Source organism: Camellia sinensis, chromosome 13, assembly GCF_055761805.1.
Source record: "Camellia sinensis isolate YWXY chromosome 13, ASM5576180v1, whole genome shotgun sequence".
In the NCBI taxonomy this organism is placed as follows: Eukaryota; Viridiplantae; Streptophyta; class Magnoliopsida; order Ericales; family Theaceae; genus Camellia; species Camellia sinensis.
Genome location: NC_138973.1, coordinates 153,564,947 through 153,580,072, shown reverse-complemented (window position 1 = coordinate 153,580,072; position 15,126 = coordinate 153,564,947). Strand labels below are relative to the sequence as shown.

Below are 15,126 nucleotides of genomic sequence, written 5' to 3'. Positions count from 1 at the left end.
ATGGTTATAAAATTCTGGATAAAACCAGAATTTTTTCCTAAGTTCGGTCTATTTTTTAGGTGGGCCCCGAGCATCGATTTACTCGGGTCAAAGTGGTAACGCGTTCTATGCCGCGTTGTGATTCACGTGGTATATTTGGTTGCTCAAAACCATTACCGAGTGAATGGGAAATTGAAGCCAAAGTGTGCTCCATGGAAATGGAGTTATGGTGGAAATTCCTTAAAGTTGTAAATTGGCTTGTCCCACATTGATTTGGTGGGAAGTTTTGAAAGGGTTTATAAGGCTTAGGGTGAGATACTTGGGGTGTGCCCCAAGGGGTACCCAAGTGTTTTAGAGGGAGAGGTTATGGGCAAAATGGGCTAGACCCATTGGACCCAAAAATCACCACACACGCGCGCGCGCGCCGCCGCCGTCCGTCAGGTCGGGCGGGCTGGGCTGGGCCTGGGCTTGGGCGTGGTTGGGTTGGGCTTCTAATCTTTTTGGGCAAAAAACATTTGAATTTAATTTTATTTTTTATTAAAATAAAATCCAGAATTCAAATTAAACTGGTTTGATTTATTGCTCATCCAAACAGAGCCCTTCCCGTTTTCAAACAGAATTAAACTGTTTTGGATTTATTGCTCATCCAAACAGAGCCCTTCCCGTTTTCAAACAAAATTAAACTGTTTTGGATTTATTGCTCATCTAAACAGAGCCCTTCCCGTTTCTATCTGTTTGAATAAACAGATTCAAATCTGTTTAAATTTGAATCTAACAGGTTTCATACCTGTTCAATTCAAAACCAAAAGTCACCTTTACATCTATAAATAGACTAGCCTCCCATTTGGATTTCATTCTAATTTTCGTACTCCATCCTCTGCAAATTTTATTCTTCATCTTGCTGCATTTTATTTCCGAAAGAAAGAGTGTAAACACTTAGTGTGTTCGTAAGGCAAACAATTTGTAGTGCTGCTATTGTTTGTGGTAAGATCATTTCATCTTGAGAGATAGACGTCCAAATTCTGAAAGCACCGTGGAGAGGACGAATCTGTCTTAAGGACACAGTGTTAAACACTGGACTTGATCAGAAAAGTTATTCAAATAAATTAACCAAGTAAGTTGTTTAATTTTATTCTGTTTTTATTTGTTTATTTAATCAGATTTTATTTTTGTTTTTGTAACAAAATAAAATCTGTGGTTTTATTTATTTATTTTTATTTCGAGTTTGATATTTTGTAATCAAACAAATTCTCTCATTTTCTCTATTGCTTTTATTCTTGTTGTTGTTTTGTACACAACAGAATTTAATCTTTTTAAATACAGTGAAGATTGTCCAACATATATATATGCCCATTTGCCACCTGATAGCTATATACAAAATTTCATTTAATCTCATGTATTTTCATCTCACGTTCTCATGGTGATATGATAACTTGAACAGGTTTATGAAGTTGATTTTGTGATCCATTGCGTGGGAAGGTTTAGTGGGGTTCCAAACATTCCAGAATTTCCTCCAGGGAAGGGTCGTCAGGTGTGGGAAGGGTCCTCAGGTGTTTGAAGGGCAGGTCCTACACTCCATGGACTGTGCTTCCATGGATCATCAGACTGCTAAAGAATTGGTCTGAGGAAAGCGTGTCGCCGTCATCGGCCTCCAGAAATCAGCACTTGACATTACCATGGAGTGCTCCACAGCAAATGGTGAGAATTGAGAATACCACACAAAAAAGAAAAACACTCAAAATTTTTCAGATCATTTGGTTTTGCACCCCCTTTTTCCGTTGTGCACAGTATGGGTTGGCCCCAGGCCAGCCTGCCCGGCCAGGCCAGTCTGATTTTTACCTAACCCAAGCTTGTACCTCAAACAGGCTGGGCTTGAGCTGGATGCTAGGTGTTGAAACCTGAACATGCTCGATAGTCCAATTCATTGGCCCGTGAGAGGCAATCTACCTGCCTAGCCCGCTAGCCCAAGAGAAATAATAATAAAAAGTAAAACTTTGTTTATTTGAAAAACATTTTCCTACAAAAGATATTTCTCACAGAAAATATTTTCCTATGTTTGGTTGTGAACTAATGTATGTGGTACTACCAATAGTGGCAGTGGTGAGGTGGCGGTGGTGGTGCTATGGTAGAAGTGGCAATAGTGGTGCTAATATGGTGGTATTGGTAAAATTTTAGTCTGAAAAACTTTTACTTTTTAAAAGAAGAAAATATTTTCTGCCCAAAAAAGTTAGATTTCATTGATTCACAAAAAATATTTTTGTTGACTTTCGTTTTTTGTCAAACCAAAAGCCAAAAAAAAAAAAAAAAAAAAAAAAAAAAAAAAGCAGAAAATATTTTCCGCTGAACAAATCTTAGCTAGTTGGGCTTAACCCACAACCCAATCTGTTGGGCCTAAGGTTTCTTGCTTTCGGCCAGCTGGGCAGCATGGCCTGCCCAGAAAAGCTCGTCAGGTATGCCTGGGCACTAATTTCACAAGTTGGGCCAGCCTGGCAAAACCCAATGTTGACCCTTAGTGCACAATACGGTCAATTTCGCAGAGCTGCTCTGAACAATTTCATAACATCATTTTCATTTGCAAGGTTGTGTTTGTTTGTTATCCATGTTTTCATTTTTTTTTTTTTTTTTTTTTTGGGGTTGATTTGCAAGGGTGGATCATCCATTTACAGTGATATGCAGAACCGAACACTGGAACATCCCTGTCTACCAGCCATGGGGACTTTCCATAGCATATCTTTACCTTAATCGCCTCTCTGAGCTATCGGTCACAAGCTAGGTGACGGGTTTCTCCTCAGTCTCCTGGCAACATTGCTTTCACCTCTGGTAACCTCTCTCCTAATTCACAGTTCCCAGATAATAAATTCAATCCTCTAAATAATGAACCTAATTTAAATAAGGGAAAAGTTAGGGATCATAAAAATTTTGTCATGAAAATGATCATGAAAAATTTATGATCTATTACCTTGATTAGTGTGTGGTGCTTTATTCTAAGTGTAATCCAAGGGTCACGAAGCTTTCATGATTATTTTCATGAAAGGTTTTTCATGATACCTAGCATTGCTGTTTAAATAACAGAGATGGACGTTTTCGAAATTTGTCGAAACTCAATACAACACAAGCTTCGTCTTGCTCAGTTCAGTATGGTCCCAAAACACAGTTTTTTTACAAGAACTAAACTCTTGTTTGATCTCAACCGTGCCAGAGGACTTCTACAATCGGGTTGAGAAGGGAAGCATCAGATTGAAGAAAGCTCCAAGTTTCAATTTCTGCAAAGAAGGCATTTTGGTTGATGGTGACACTGAAGCTGTAGAGATGGATATGGGCGCCCATGTGGCATGACCATTAAATTTGATTTTGAATCCTTATCCAAATAGGTTTTGATTTTGAAATCAAACCTATTTAGGATAACCACTCTTGAAACAGACGTTATCAGTTTGAACTGATATAGATAGATATAATATATATTAGATATTATCTGTATCTTAACTGATATGGATAGATATTATAATATATTAAATATTTGTTATATGGTTATGGGTAATCCAAGAGAAAAACAACGTTGAGTCTGTTTCAACCCATACACTGACTCTCTCCCAAAAACACAACGATCAAGTCTTTGACACTGTGGTTAGTGTGGGTGATATTCAATCTGTGATATCACTCCACTGCTGGGTTGGTTCATCAAGAAGTTTCCTGGAAGCACGTGATTTATCCAAGAAGGTTCTATCATCAAGAAGGTATGATCTGATCATTTTAATCCGCTGCATATTCTGTGTTTTTTTGTTTTGATTTACATTGGTATCAGAGCCAATGATGGATATTTTCGTGCTTTCTTTTATCATGTGTATATTTATAAAAGATGTGGAGATCCAAAATATTTTATTTTTATGATCATTAATGTCATTTTTAAGAGCATAAATGATTTTATTTTGGAAAAAGGAGTCCGGCAGTACAAAAATCAGAACTGTCAGTACCCTGGAAGGCGGCGCGTGGCATTCACGCGCCACCACGCCGAAGCCACGCGCGCCCACGCGCCTACACGCGCCAGATGCCATGCTGACGCGCCTGCACGCGCTATCACGCGCGCGTCGGCGGTGCTGTCCACGCACGCGCGCCGTCCGCGCCCGCACGCGCGCCGCGTGCTGGAGCCGCGCGCCGAGCCGAGGCTGAGCCGCGCGCCGAGCCGAGGCTGAGCCGCGCGCCGAGCCGATCCTTGAGCCGACTTGCGCTGAGCGGAGCCGAGCCGAGCCGAGCCGAGCCGTTTTTCCGTGCTGGCTTGGCTCTAAGGCTCTGTTTGTTTGTTTTTTAATTCTGAATTGCGTTAATTGGCCATAATTTATTCGTTATAGCTTTGTTTTAAGCATGGTTGGTACCCTTAGACTCAGAATTAATTTTTCTATATTATGTAAAATTTTGAAAATTTTACGAAAATATGTAATATTTTTCCTGTGTTAATAATGCATTTTTTTTTGCTTTAAAATGCATCTTGTGTTGCATGATTAATTTTCTGGGGTTGAAATTTTTATTGTGGACTTCTGAAATGTTTTAATATCTACTGGTAATATTGTCTCATTTTATCAGTTTCTGGATTTTTTATTTCTAATTTTATGTGTATTTATTAGTCATTTAAAATTCCAGAATATTTCAGAAAAATTTCAGAATATTTCAGAACAATGTACATTTTAATTATGGCATAATCTGAATATTGTTTCTGTTTACTAGTTTCTGGATTTTTTATTTCTAATTTTATGTGTGTTTAATTAGTTATTTAAAATTCCAGAAAATACCAGAAAATTCCAGAAAATTTCAGGATGATGTACTTTCTGTTATGGCATAATTTAAATATTGAATACAACATATTTTTTTGGGTTTGTAATATGTTGTAATTAGAAGAGCATGATTATTTATTTATTTATTAGAATTCCATTATTAAATAAATATAGCATGAGTTATTTGTAGATTTACATTAAAATGCTATTGTATGGAATTTATCATGCTTTGTATATGCCATAGTCAGTGGGAGGTTATTCGGTTGAGAGAAATCTTTGTAGATTAACTCCCGAAAACCAATATTTTGCGCATAAATTAAACTAAATTTTGGATAATTGTCACTTGTGGCGCAAGAGATGATTACGAGCATAGCGGATTTTCGATCTTGCGACTTGTGTAATATTGTCACTATTTAATTTAGATTTTTGCGGCAAAATTATATTATGCTAATCAAATTAATCCCAATGCGAATTTCTCTCTAAATTGATTTAGCTTATGGAAGTTAATTTGGTTGACCTAGACTTAGTAGAGATGTTCAAATGTGAACAAACTAATCCCATTCTTTAGATGAGAAAAAGTCTTGGAGACTTTAGGTCAAACCTTAATTGAGCCAAAGTAAGGAAACATGACTCAAAGTCGCCGTGTTTTTGTTGCCTTGTTTGGCACAATAAAAACTAATGTGTGCGCTATAGTTAGCGGCACGCTACATAGTTTTGGTTGGCGAGTTTTGGAGTTATGAAATTAGTAAGCCCTCAATAGATCTGTATATGATCTTGACTAATGAGCTGCGCGGATTGACTTTGTAATTTGACTTGTAAATAATGTTACATCATTGGATGAAGTAACATTCAAGAGTCACGTCATCCAAGAAATGCGAGCTTAAATAAATTAGTCATTAAGTGTAAGACGAGTAGCCAGTACGAGCAGTGTTTTGCTCTCTACCCAATTATTGGGAGTGGATTGAGCGAAATTTCATGCACTATAATAGTGTGCGTTGAAAGATCACGTGAAGTTAAAAGATTAGCGCTTAGAAGCTGCAAAATCTATTAACACTGAGTGAAAAGATTAGCGCTTAGTGGCTGCAAAATCTATTAGCATTGCCAACTTGTCTAAGTGTGGACACTTACTGTTTCCACACTTGAGTGTGAAACATGGATGAGGTGCTTCTTTGTGTGATTCCTTTACTAGGCTAACGTTTTTGAATAACATTTACCACTAAGCGCAAACGTTGCAGCATAGTAATGAAAAGGTTAAGGCTGACAAGGTTGTTATGACTCTAAGAATTTAACGCATCGCTTGTAAGAGCATTGTGTTGAATTAGACTCTTTAGCCTAATTCGCGCTTAAGTTACTTCAGGAGCTATCATAGTTGATAGCTTATTCTCTCCTTCTTGTGGATAGTAGAATTAATTGCAAGTAACTATGAAGCGAGAAATAGAGATGGCAACAGGAGTATCGTCATCTTTCAACTAGATGTATTAAAGTGTATGGAGAATAAAATTGACTTGAAGGTGCAGGGGATTAGCACTTACTAGTTAAATTTGCGACTTAGGCGCAGTTGATATCTCCATGACATCCTTTTTATGATCTAGTGAATATGACTTAGTCGTGAGTCATTACCTAGTTGGGCCTAAACCTTTAAAACTTGTCTTCGAGAACTCACACATTAAGATGATTGGAATTAGTTTATGACATTGGTCATGAACCAGTGGCTTATTATACTTAATCACATTAATGAGATGATGACACGATAGTTTGAGTAGGCCTTCTCGGGCCCACTTGCTTATGACATCCTGCTCTCATGTGAATGTGTAACTTTGTTCGCAATGGGTGCGCACAAGTAAGTAGGAAAGCCGCAGAAGGTCATTTGTTTTGGCGCATTTAGTCCACTATGATATTTTGTGACTAGATATGTGTGAGGGTATGATAGCTAAGCCTCAATCTCGACACATTTGTAGATTACGATACGCATCTGAGTCAAGACTATTTGATCTCCCATAAGTCAAAAATTTTTGAGATGATTTTTGACATTGCACATATAAGGTCGAGATCAATTAGATAAGAGTTTTTTGTGCTTTTAGTTTTGACCAAGGTGGCGAGTATCTATTTGAGTTATTTTTTCAGAAAAACTCTGTGAAGAGAGATGGATGCTTAGAACATTGATTATTCCTAGTACTCAACAACACACTGGTGTAGTAGAGATAAGGAATTAAATATTGTTAATGTTAGGTAGATAATGGCGCAAAATGTTTCCCAATTGGGAATTGCACTAGTTTGTTGCCTATATCCCTAACTAAGTGCCCTCCATATCAGTTTTTACACTCCATTTTGAGTAATGGGTTAGCAGAGAGCCATCTATGGGTGATCTGTAACCATTAAGCAGCTTATCTTTATTCTACTTCTCATAAGATTGCGAAGTTAAGACCTAGGGTTCTATAACGCATTATTGTATGCTGTCTTGTAAACACAAAGGGTCGTGTGGCGCATTATTGTATGCGGTCATGCAAACCCTCCGGGTCATGTGCATATAGGTAAGCAGCTTTGTGGTAGTGTAACTAAGTCACATAAAGTTTTATTAGTAAAGGTGACGTGAATAGAGTTTTCGGTATAAGATGGAGAATTCCAAGCATAGCGCTCTATGTAGCCTAGTTGAGAATGGAAAGAAATTTCCAATATCCTAGGGACAGTGGGAGCGATGTGTCTACTAATGGATTACTCCATTAGAACAGAATACTCTACATTCTTAGTTGCGTGGTAGCAAATGTGAAAATTTTCCACGTCATCACTGGGTGATTGAGAGGGAAACATTCATGATTGCTCCGCAAGATGATAAAGAGCCTAGGATAATGCCAAAGGCTCTAGTCTCCTGTTTTTAGAAAGTGGATCAATGTTGCGCAGTTTAAGACAAAGTCTTTGAGGATTAACCATTTTTATAATTTGGTTGACTTTCCATTATGACGCAAAACTGTTATAAAGTTATGCGTAATTTGGATAGTCATTGTTGAGGCATAAGGCTCGCTAGATACCGAATGGTCGCACCATTGAGGAAAGTGTAGACCATGAGAAGACTTCCTCCTGGGGAGTGAGGTTATTTTGACTTAGGCTATAATTGACATAAGTTCGGAACATTGATTTGTGGACATTGTGACCTGATTTCTCATTAGAGAATTGGATAAGTAGATCCGTAAGGATTTACCTTCTGCTTTTATAGTGAAAAGTTAGGAGCGCAAAAAGGTTGCTGGTTCCAATAAATCTTTTACAGCCTAAAGCAGTTATCCAAACAGTGGTTCTTAGATTTCGTCAAGCCATGATAGGGCAACGATGATCGATGAAGACCACTGAGGCATGATCAATGGTCCAAAAGAAGTTTTTCCTTACTTAGTCATTATGAGCCAGGAATTTATAAGGTTGTCACCACCTAGGGTGGGCAGTCCTCTATTTTAGATATGATGGACATGGGTGATGTAATTTATATGCTCGGATGTACGATCCTTAGGGATTGCTTTGGGAGAATTCATGTTTTGTCTTCGATGACTTACATAAGGAATATCCTAGAACGATTCTAGATGCAAAATTACAAACCCATTGACTTACCTATCGGTAAAAGCCAAAGCCTTAGCTATTAAGTGAATCCTCGGATTGTCTTTGGGAGAAACAGATGATCTATATTCCTCGATCTTTTCTTTGTTGTGGGAGCCTAAAGTACGCTATGTGGGCGTATTCGGCATGATAAGTGTTATCTTTGGTAAATGATCAACTGAGTTGTTTAGACATTGACCTTGCTCATTAGACTGTGGATAAAATGCTTTATTAGAAGCATATTAATTTGCTCCTTGTAAAATTCAATGCGCTAGTTGGGCGCATCTGCACTAGTTGGGCGCATTAAGAATGAACGCAAATTGGTCACCAAAAATATCTTTAGAGAGGTTATTGCGCAAGAGGTAGTGATCTTAAATCATTTCATGTGAGGCGCACATGGTGGATTCCGTTGTATATACTTATCGCAAGAGGTGCTGATAAGGCTTATGTTTGGAATCTATAATTGCGCAAGCTGTGGTCAATTTTTTTTTTTTTTTAAATCGATCACTTATTTTGAGATGATGGGATGTTGACACTATTATGGTTTGTGTCATAATGATTAGCAAATGATGATGTCAGCAGGCAAGATTGGCTCACTCACACGAGCAATCGCCCCTGGCACTTGGGAGCGAGCAAGGATGAGACTGGTGGTTTATTTTTATTTGGAGCCAAGAGAGGCTTAAATCATCCACTATGTATGTCGCCTTGGTTATAACCAAGATGAGGTCGTGTTAAGGACCAAACATGGATGTTAGTACCCACTTTTCATGTTGTGCCTGTTATGATTAGCCAGATACGAGATCTCATTTGGCGCCTAGAAGGCGAGCAAATAGAGAATTCGGGTTAGGCGCTAGAAAGCGACTAGACTAATATCTGTACGGTGTATCAAGTATGACGTCACTCTTTATGGAAGAGGTACTCCACCGTAGCATGTATTCATACTATATGTGCTTGGCGACCGAGTAATGAGGTGAGAGAATGGATCCCTGCTTCCTCACCGTGTGAGTATTACGTGTCATTATTGATATGACTTTCATTTATGTACCCTTTTGTGACTTTTGACTATGTCATAAGGTAAGGGGTTGATGTTCTGCTACTTTGGTATGTTGCCTGCGGTCATGCATGATTCGGCCTTAAGGGACATCACTGGGAAAGCGGTCAATTCTAAACTAAATGGCATGAGTGCAAAGGGAAGATCATCTAGTATTACACCACTGTTGTATATTCACTGCCGGCAACTCATATCGCTCTGTATGAGAGGCGAATTGAGTGTGAATATATTGCAAGAATTGAGAGGGTCAAACATGCTCTTTTTGAGGGATTAGAGATGTTTTTTGGACCGGTGTAATTAGATGGGTCTGGGGTATATGAGACACTATTTCTTTTCTTTTTTGGGTTGATGTCTCTATGCTGGCTCATTTTGAGTTTCTAGTATAGAGCTCCCACATGCAGGTGTTCTCAGCGGTCGCACGGTGCATTGGCTAGTATGAGATTGTTCGTTTTTGGGGAGATTGAGATAGAGATGTGGCAGTGTCATGCCAACTCATGTGCGAGTGGGAGATGTTAGTAATGGGCGCCCATGTGGCATGACCATTAAATTTGATTTTGAATCCTTATCCAAATAGGTTTTGATTTTGAAATCAAACCTATTTAGGATAACCACTCTTGAAACAGACGTTATCAGTTTGAACTGATATAGATAGATATAATATATATTAGATATTATCTGTATCTTAACTGATATGGATAGATATTATAATATATTAAATATTTGTTATATGGTTATGGGTAATCCAAGAGAAAAACAACGTTGAGTCTGTTTCAACCCATACACTGACTCTCTCCCAAAAACACAACGATCAAGTCTTTGACACTGTGGTTAGTGTGGGTGATATTCAATCTGTGATATCACTCCACTGCTGGGTTGGTTCATCAAGAAGTTTCCTGGAAGCACGTGATTTATCCAAGAAGGTTCTATCATCAAGAAGGTATGATCTGATCATTTTAATCCGCTGCATATTCTGTGTTTTTTGTTTTGATTTACATGGTCATATTGGCTACTGGGTTCAAGGGTGTTGAAAAGCTCAAAGACATTCTTGTGTCCCCAACCTTTTAGGACCGCATAGCAGGGTCACCCGATTAAACAGTACCTCTACAGGTTAGCATCTAACATCATACAGCATTCTGCAATATAAGTATAGATTGATATCTAAGCATTGCATAGAGGTTGATATCACAGTTCTAAATCACAAGAGAAGCATATCAATACTAACTTTTTGTTTTAAAAAGGAATGCATTCATCCCCGAATTCCACAGCTAGCGGTAATTGGATTCTCAGAGAGTGTAGCAAACCTGTATACTCCGGAGATAAGGTGTCTATGGCTAGCAGAGCTTCTTGATGGCACATTCAAGCTACCCAGCATTAAAGAGAACGAAAAAGATGTATTTTAATGGGATAAATACATGAAGCAGAACTCTGACAAGTACTACCGGAGATCTTGCATTGGTGCCCTTCATATATGGTACAATGATCTACTCTGCAAGGACATAGGATGGAACCCTAAGAGGAAGAAGGGATTCATTGCTGAGTTGATCGACCTTATGGCCCAACGGATTATGCTCAACCTCAAAACTAAAGCTCAAGGTGTGCTAAAAAAAGGTGTTGGTGTGCAATGGGTTGCTTAATTATTTCATTTGGTTGGTTCAAGTCATTTGAATTTCTTTTCTTTCTTTACTTGTAAGAGGACTTCTTGTCCTCCCTTTGCATCTCCTTTTCATTATTAATATACACTTTTTGTTGCTGATCCAAAAAAAAAAAAAAAAAAAAAACCGACCATGAATGAAGTTGGAGAGCTAGAAATCATGTTCCTACTAAACAAACTAGGATTGCGATGTCTAGCTCACTTTCCATAATTCATCAAAGCATGTTACGGTCATTTCACGGACACAAAAGTGTCCAGGATAATGCCACAGATGAATACTATGTTGTTTATGAGATCTACTCAAGAAGTTTAAGAGCTCATATCAACAATTTGAAGAACCAGCCTAGAGTTATGTTGTAGTTCAGAAGCCGTCAGAGCTGGATGTTGTTTACATTACCATCTCGACAAGGTATGAATAAAGTCATCTAGCTCGAAAGGCTTCTGAACTCCAACATAATTCTAGACTAGTTCTTCAAATTGTTGATATGAGCTCTTAAACTTCTTGAGTAGTTCTCATAAACAACATAATATTCATCTGTGGCATTATCCTGGACACTTTTGTGTCCGTGAAATGACCGTAACATGCTTTGATGAATTATGGAAAGCGAGCTAGACATCGCAATCTCAAATGAAGGAAGATTTCGTTCAAATGCCTTCAGAGCTAGATGACTTCATTCATACCTTGTCAAGATGGTTGTTTTATATTACCATTTATTTAAATTTATTTATAAGTGATTTTGTTCACACCTGTTATTTTGTTTGACAAGTACACCGATGAGAACTTGGTTCACAACCATTGTTGCCTGTGGGAATCAGAGGAAAGATTTACCTTCATGAGAAATGTTTGGGACATATGGCATTTCCTATCAAGACTTGATAAGCAAAGGCACAACTCTGCTGTGGCAAAAATACGTTTGCAATGGTATGTTGCTAACCACCGCATTTGGAATAATTTTACACCAAAACCCAAACCGTTGAATGATGTATATAGATATTGTCATTATGGTAACACTCTTGAGGAACTTGTTTACTTTATAAGAAATGTGGTCATCCATATTGGAAATTATTCAAAGAATGTAAGTTGCTAATTATTTTTTAATTTAGTCAATATTATTTAATTATTTGTCAATAATAATTAATACTTAATATATTTTTTTGAATAGGGTAAGCTAATCAACCGTACAGAAGTTGATGGATTGATATCAACTACCTTTCCTATGTTGATGGTGGAACTACAAAAGTGTCTATATTTTGAAGGATTTGAACATGGAAGATTTCATGAGAAGTTAAATTGATTTTTTGTAGCTCTTCGTGTAGGAATGTATGCCCACGATTGTAATGAACTTCTTTTATGAATGGATGTGAATGATCGGTGTCAATCAACAATTGCAAGAATTCAATATTTTACATTCACTTATCGATAAATTGATTTTAACTACCTTTCCTATGTTGGTGGTGGAACTACAGAAGTGTTTGTATTTTGAAGGATTTGACAATGAAGATTTCATGAGAAGTTAAATTGATTTTCTGTAGCTCTTCATGTAGGAATGTTTGCCCACAATTGTAATCAACTTCTTTTATGAATGGATGTGAATGATCAGTGTCAATCATCAATTGCAAGAATTCAACATTTTACATTCACTTACTGGTAATGGCATCAAATTATTCTTATGCCCAATCTTCATCTTTTTTGTTCATAGGACCATAAAATGATATACACTATTGAAAGGAAAATGGACATCGTCCAATTCTTGACTTAAACCTGATGGGTATTATTTAATAGTCTTGTAATATCAAAATTTTACAGTTAAAAATATATTCTATCTATCTTAGTTATCTTATCTAATTGAAAAACAGAAGATGATTGGATATTGAACCTGGCACTTTGATGATAAAACAACTTGTGTTGGGTGACTCAAATACACATCATCAGCTTAGCACATGGCTCAAATAGGATCACCAATGTTTAGTTATATCTTTAGTCATATCTATTGAGAAGCAAATTCATATACGAATGCCTTTGCAAACTTGGAACTATTGCGGGATGAAGATTTTCATGTTTTTACTTTCCCTTCTTTATGTATTGCTAAATTGTTACTTGATGACATTAGAGGGTTCACACATCCCCGTGTGTATTGCAATGTTTCTTCTGCTTAATGAATGAATGCCCATCTTTACCACAAAAAAAACAAAACAAAATGATTTGTGTTTTTGCTGTTCTTTTATTTATTGAGTGAATCGCACAATCACATTAGTACTATTACATGATATACTACAATTATCTAATAAATTTTTAAACATGACAGCTATTATCATTCGGGACCTTAGACAATGCATTCTATATTCAATAAATCTAGGGACAACAAAAATTCTATCTCAAATTTTGTAACAACACTACTCACTGTTAGACAAACAAATAAAAACAAACGGACACAAATATTTCACTTTTTATTTAAAGAATACAACTTAAAGATATGTACGTGTACTTAAAAATATTTAAAAAATTATTGTGTAGTCTAGGTTTAACTCATATACTGTGTGACCTACATTTAAAATGAATTGAATCGAGTTACACAATGATTTTATTGGTATATTGATTACATGAGTTATATACCTAAATAATGAGAGCCATGTGTTACCTTCCACACTTGGCACACCCAGTTCAACCACCTCATCCAACACATGCAATTGTGACTAAAATAATATAAGAAGCCCACCTCTCAAATACCTCCATGCTCATAGAGCTAAACCAATAATTATTAATTAAGGAAAAACGAGTACAAGAGTAAAAGGGAAAAAGGAAAAAAAAAAAGAAGGAAACTTACTGCTCCACCACCTTCTCTCAGCGTGATAAAGTGTAAAAATGAGGTGGAGATGGTATGAGGTGGGTAGGATGGTAAGGGGTCGGTAATGGTGGTTGTGAAAGATTGAAATGAGAATGATAGTGGCAGTAGTTGGGTTGTTGATCTTAGAAATAGAGTCTAATAGAGTTAAGAGCAATATTGTAATATCAACCTTGGGTATTTTGGCCATTGTATATTTTTTGTTTATTTGTTGGACACCCAACTCTTTATTTCTATTTTTTTAAATACAATTCTATCCCTAAATAAAATTACCAAAAAACCCAATTCAAAACCCTAACCCCCACCCAACCTAGTTCCGGCGCCGCAACAATCACCGGCAGCACCACAACTCCCCCTCTTCACCATTCTCCAGCTTCCATAACCACTTCCCAGCCTTTTCCCACCTCCCGCCGCCAACCCCAGCCCCTTTCCAGTTCATCATTAACCCCCAAACCCTTTTCTTCGCAACCTGCAAGTCGCCATTTCCTCCCCATTACCGCCACCTCTTGCTCCCTTCTTCTTCTTCTTCTTCTTCTTCTTCTTCTTCTTCTCCTCCTCCTCCTCCTCTTCTACCATCGCAATCCATTCCTTCTCCTCCCTGTCCTCTTCTTCTTCTTCCACCGCTCACTACTTTTTCTTCTTCTTCTTCTCGTCGTCCCCTCTTACCACAACGACCTACTCATCTCCTTCTTTTTCTTTTTTATCTTCTTCGCTACGGTCTCTCTCCGCCGCAAAACCCTAATCCAGCCACCACCCCCAACTCAACTCCTCTTCCCATCATGAACCCCTTTCACAGCCTCTCATTCACTGCAACCTGCTTCCACTATCTTCCATATCGAAACCCTAGATCTAAGGTCTTTAAATCTAGGATTTTGAAAGAAAGAGAAGCAAATGAGAAGAGGAGGCTGTGGACGACAAGATGAGGAGGAAAATGAGAAGAAGAGAAGGGGACGCCGGTGGCAGTGGGGGAAGAGTGGGGTAGGGAAGTGGTGATGGGTTGTCAGAATAAATGAGGATAAGATTGGGATTATTTGGGGTGTTCAACAAAATTTCCAAAACTTTGAATTGTTTCTTTGGATGTCATAACCAATGGGGTGCCCAACCAAACTTTTGAGGTGCATTTAGAACCACCCTTCAGTTAAAAGACAAACATTGATTGGGAGGTTAGTGTAATTTTTAAAACGTTGAGGGGGAATCTGTAATAAAAGCAAACTTTAGGGGGGGGTGTCATAATTTACCCAAAAGAAAAAAAAAGTG

The 15,126-nt window shown here is 37.7% G+C and overlaps 2 long non-coding RNA genes across 3 annotated transcripts; both read left to right on the top strand.

The window, feature by feature from the left end:
- The first annotated feature begins 1,371 nt into the window (after positions 1-1,371).
- On the top strand, positions 1,372-3,298 carry LOC145806507 (uncharacterized). Of its 2 annotated transcripts, none has more exons than XR_014349800.1 (3): positions 1,372-1,677; positions 2,626-2,799; positions 3,179-3,298. It is a non-coding gene; the product is annotated as an uncharacterized LOC145806507 (long non-coding RNA). The 2 variants fall into 2 exon arrangements; XR_014349801.1 differs by having other exon boundaries at positions 3,052-3,292.
- Positions 3,299-10,374: 7,076 nt separating this feature from the next.
- LOC114317382 (uncharacterized) lies at positions 10,375-12,756 on the top strand. The gene is made up of 3 exons (XR_014349802.1): positions 10,375-10,968; positions 11,794-11,948; positions 12,190-12,756. It is a non-coding gene; the product is annotated as an uncharacterized LOC114317382 (long non-coding RNA).
- Positions 12,757-15,126: the final 2,370 nt, after the last annotated feature.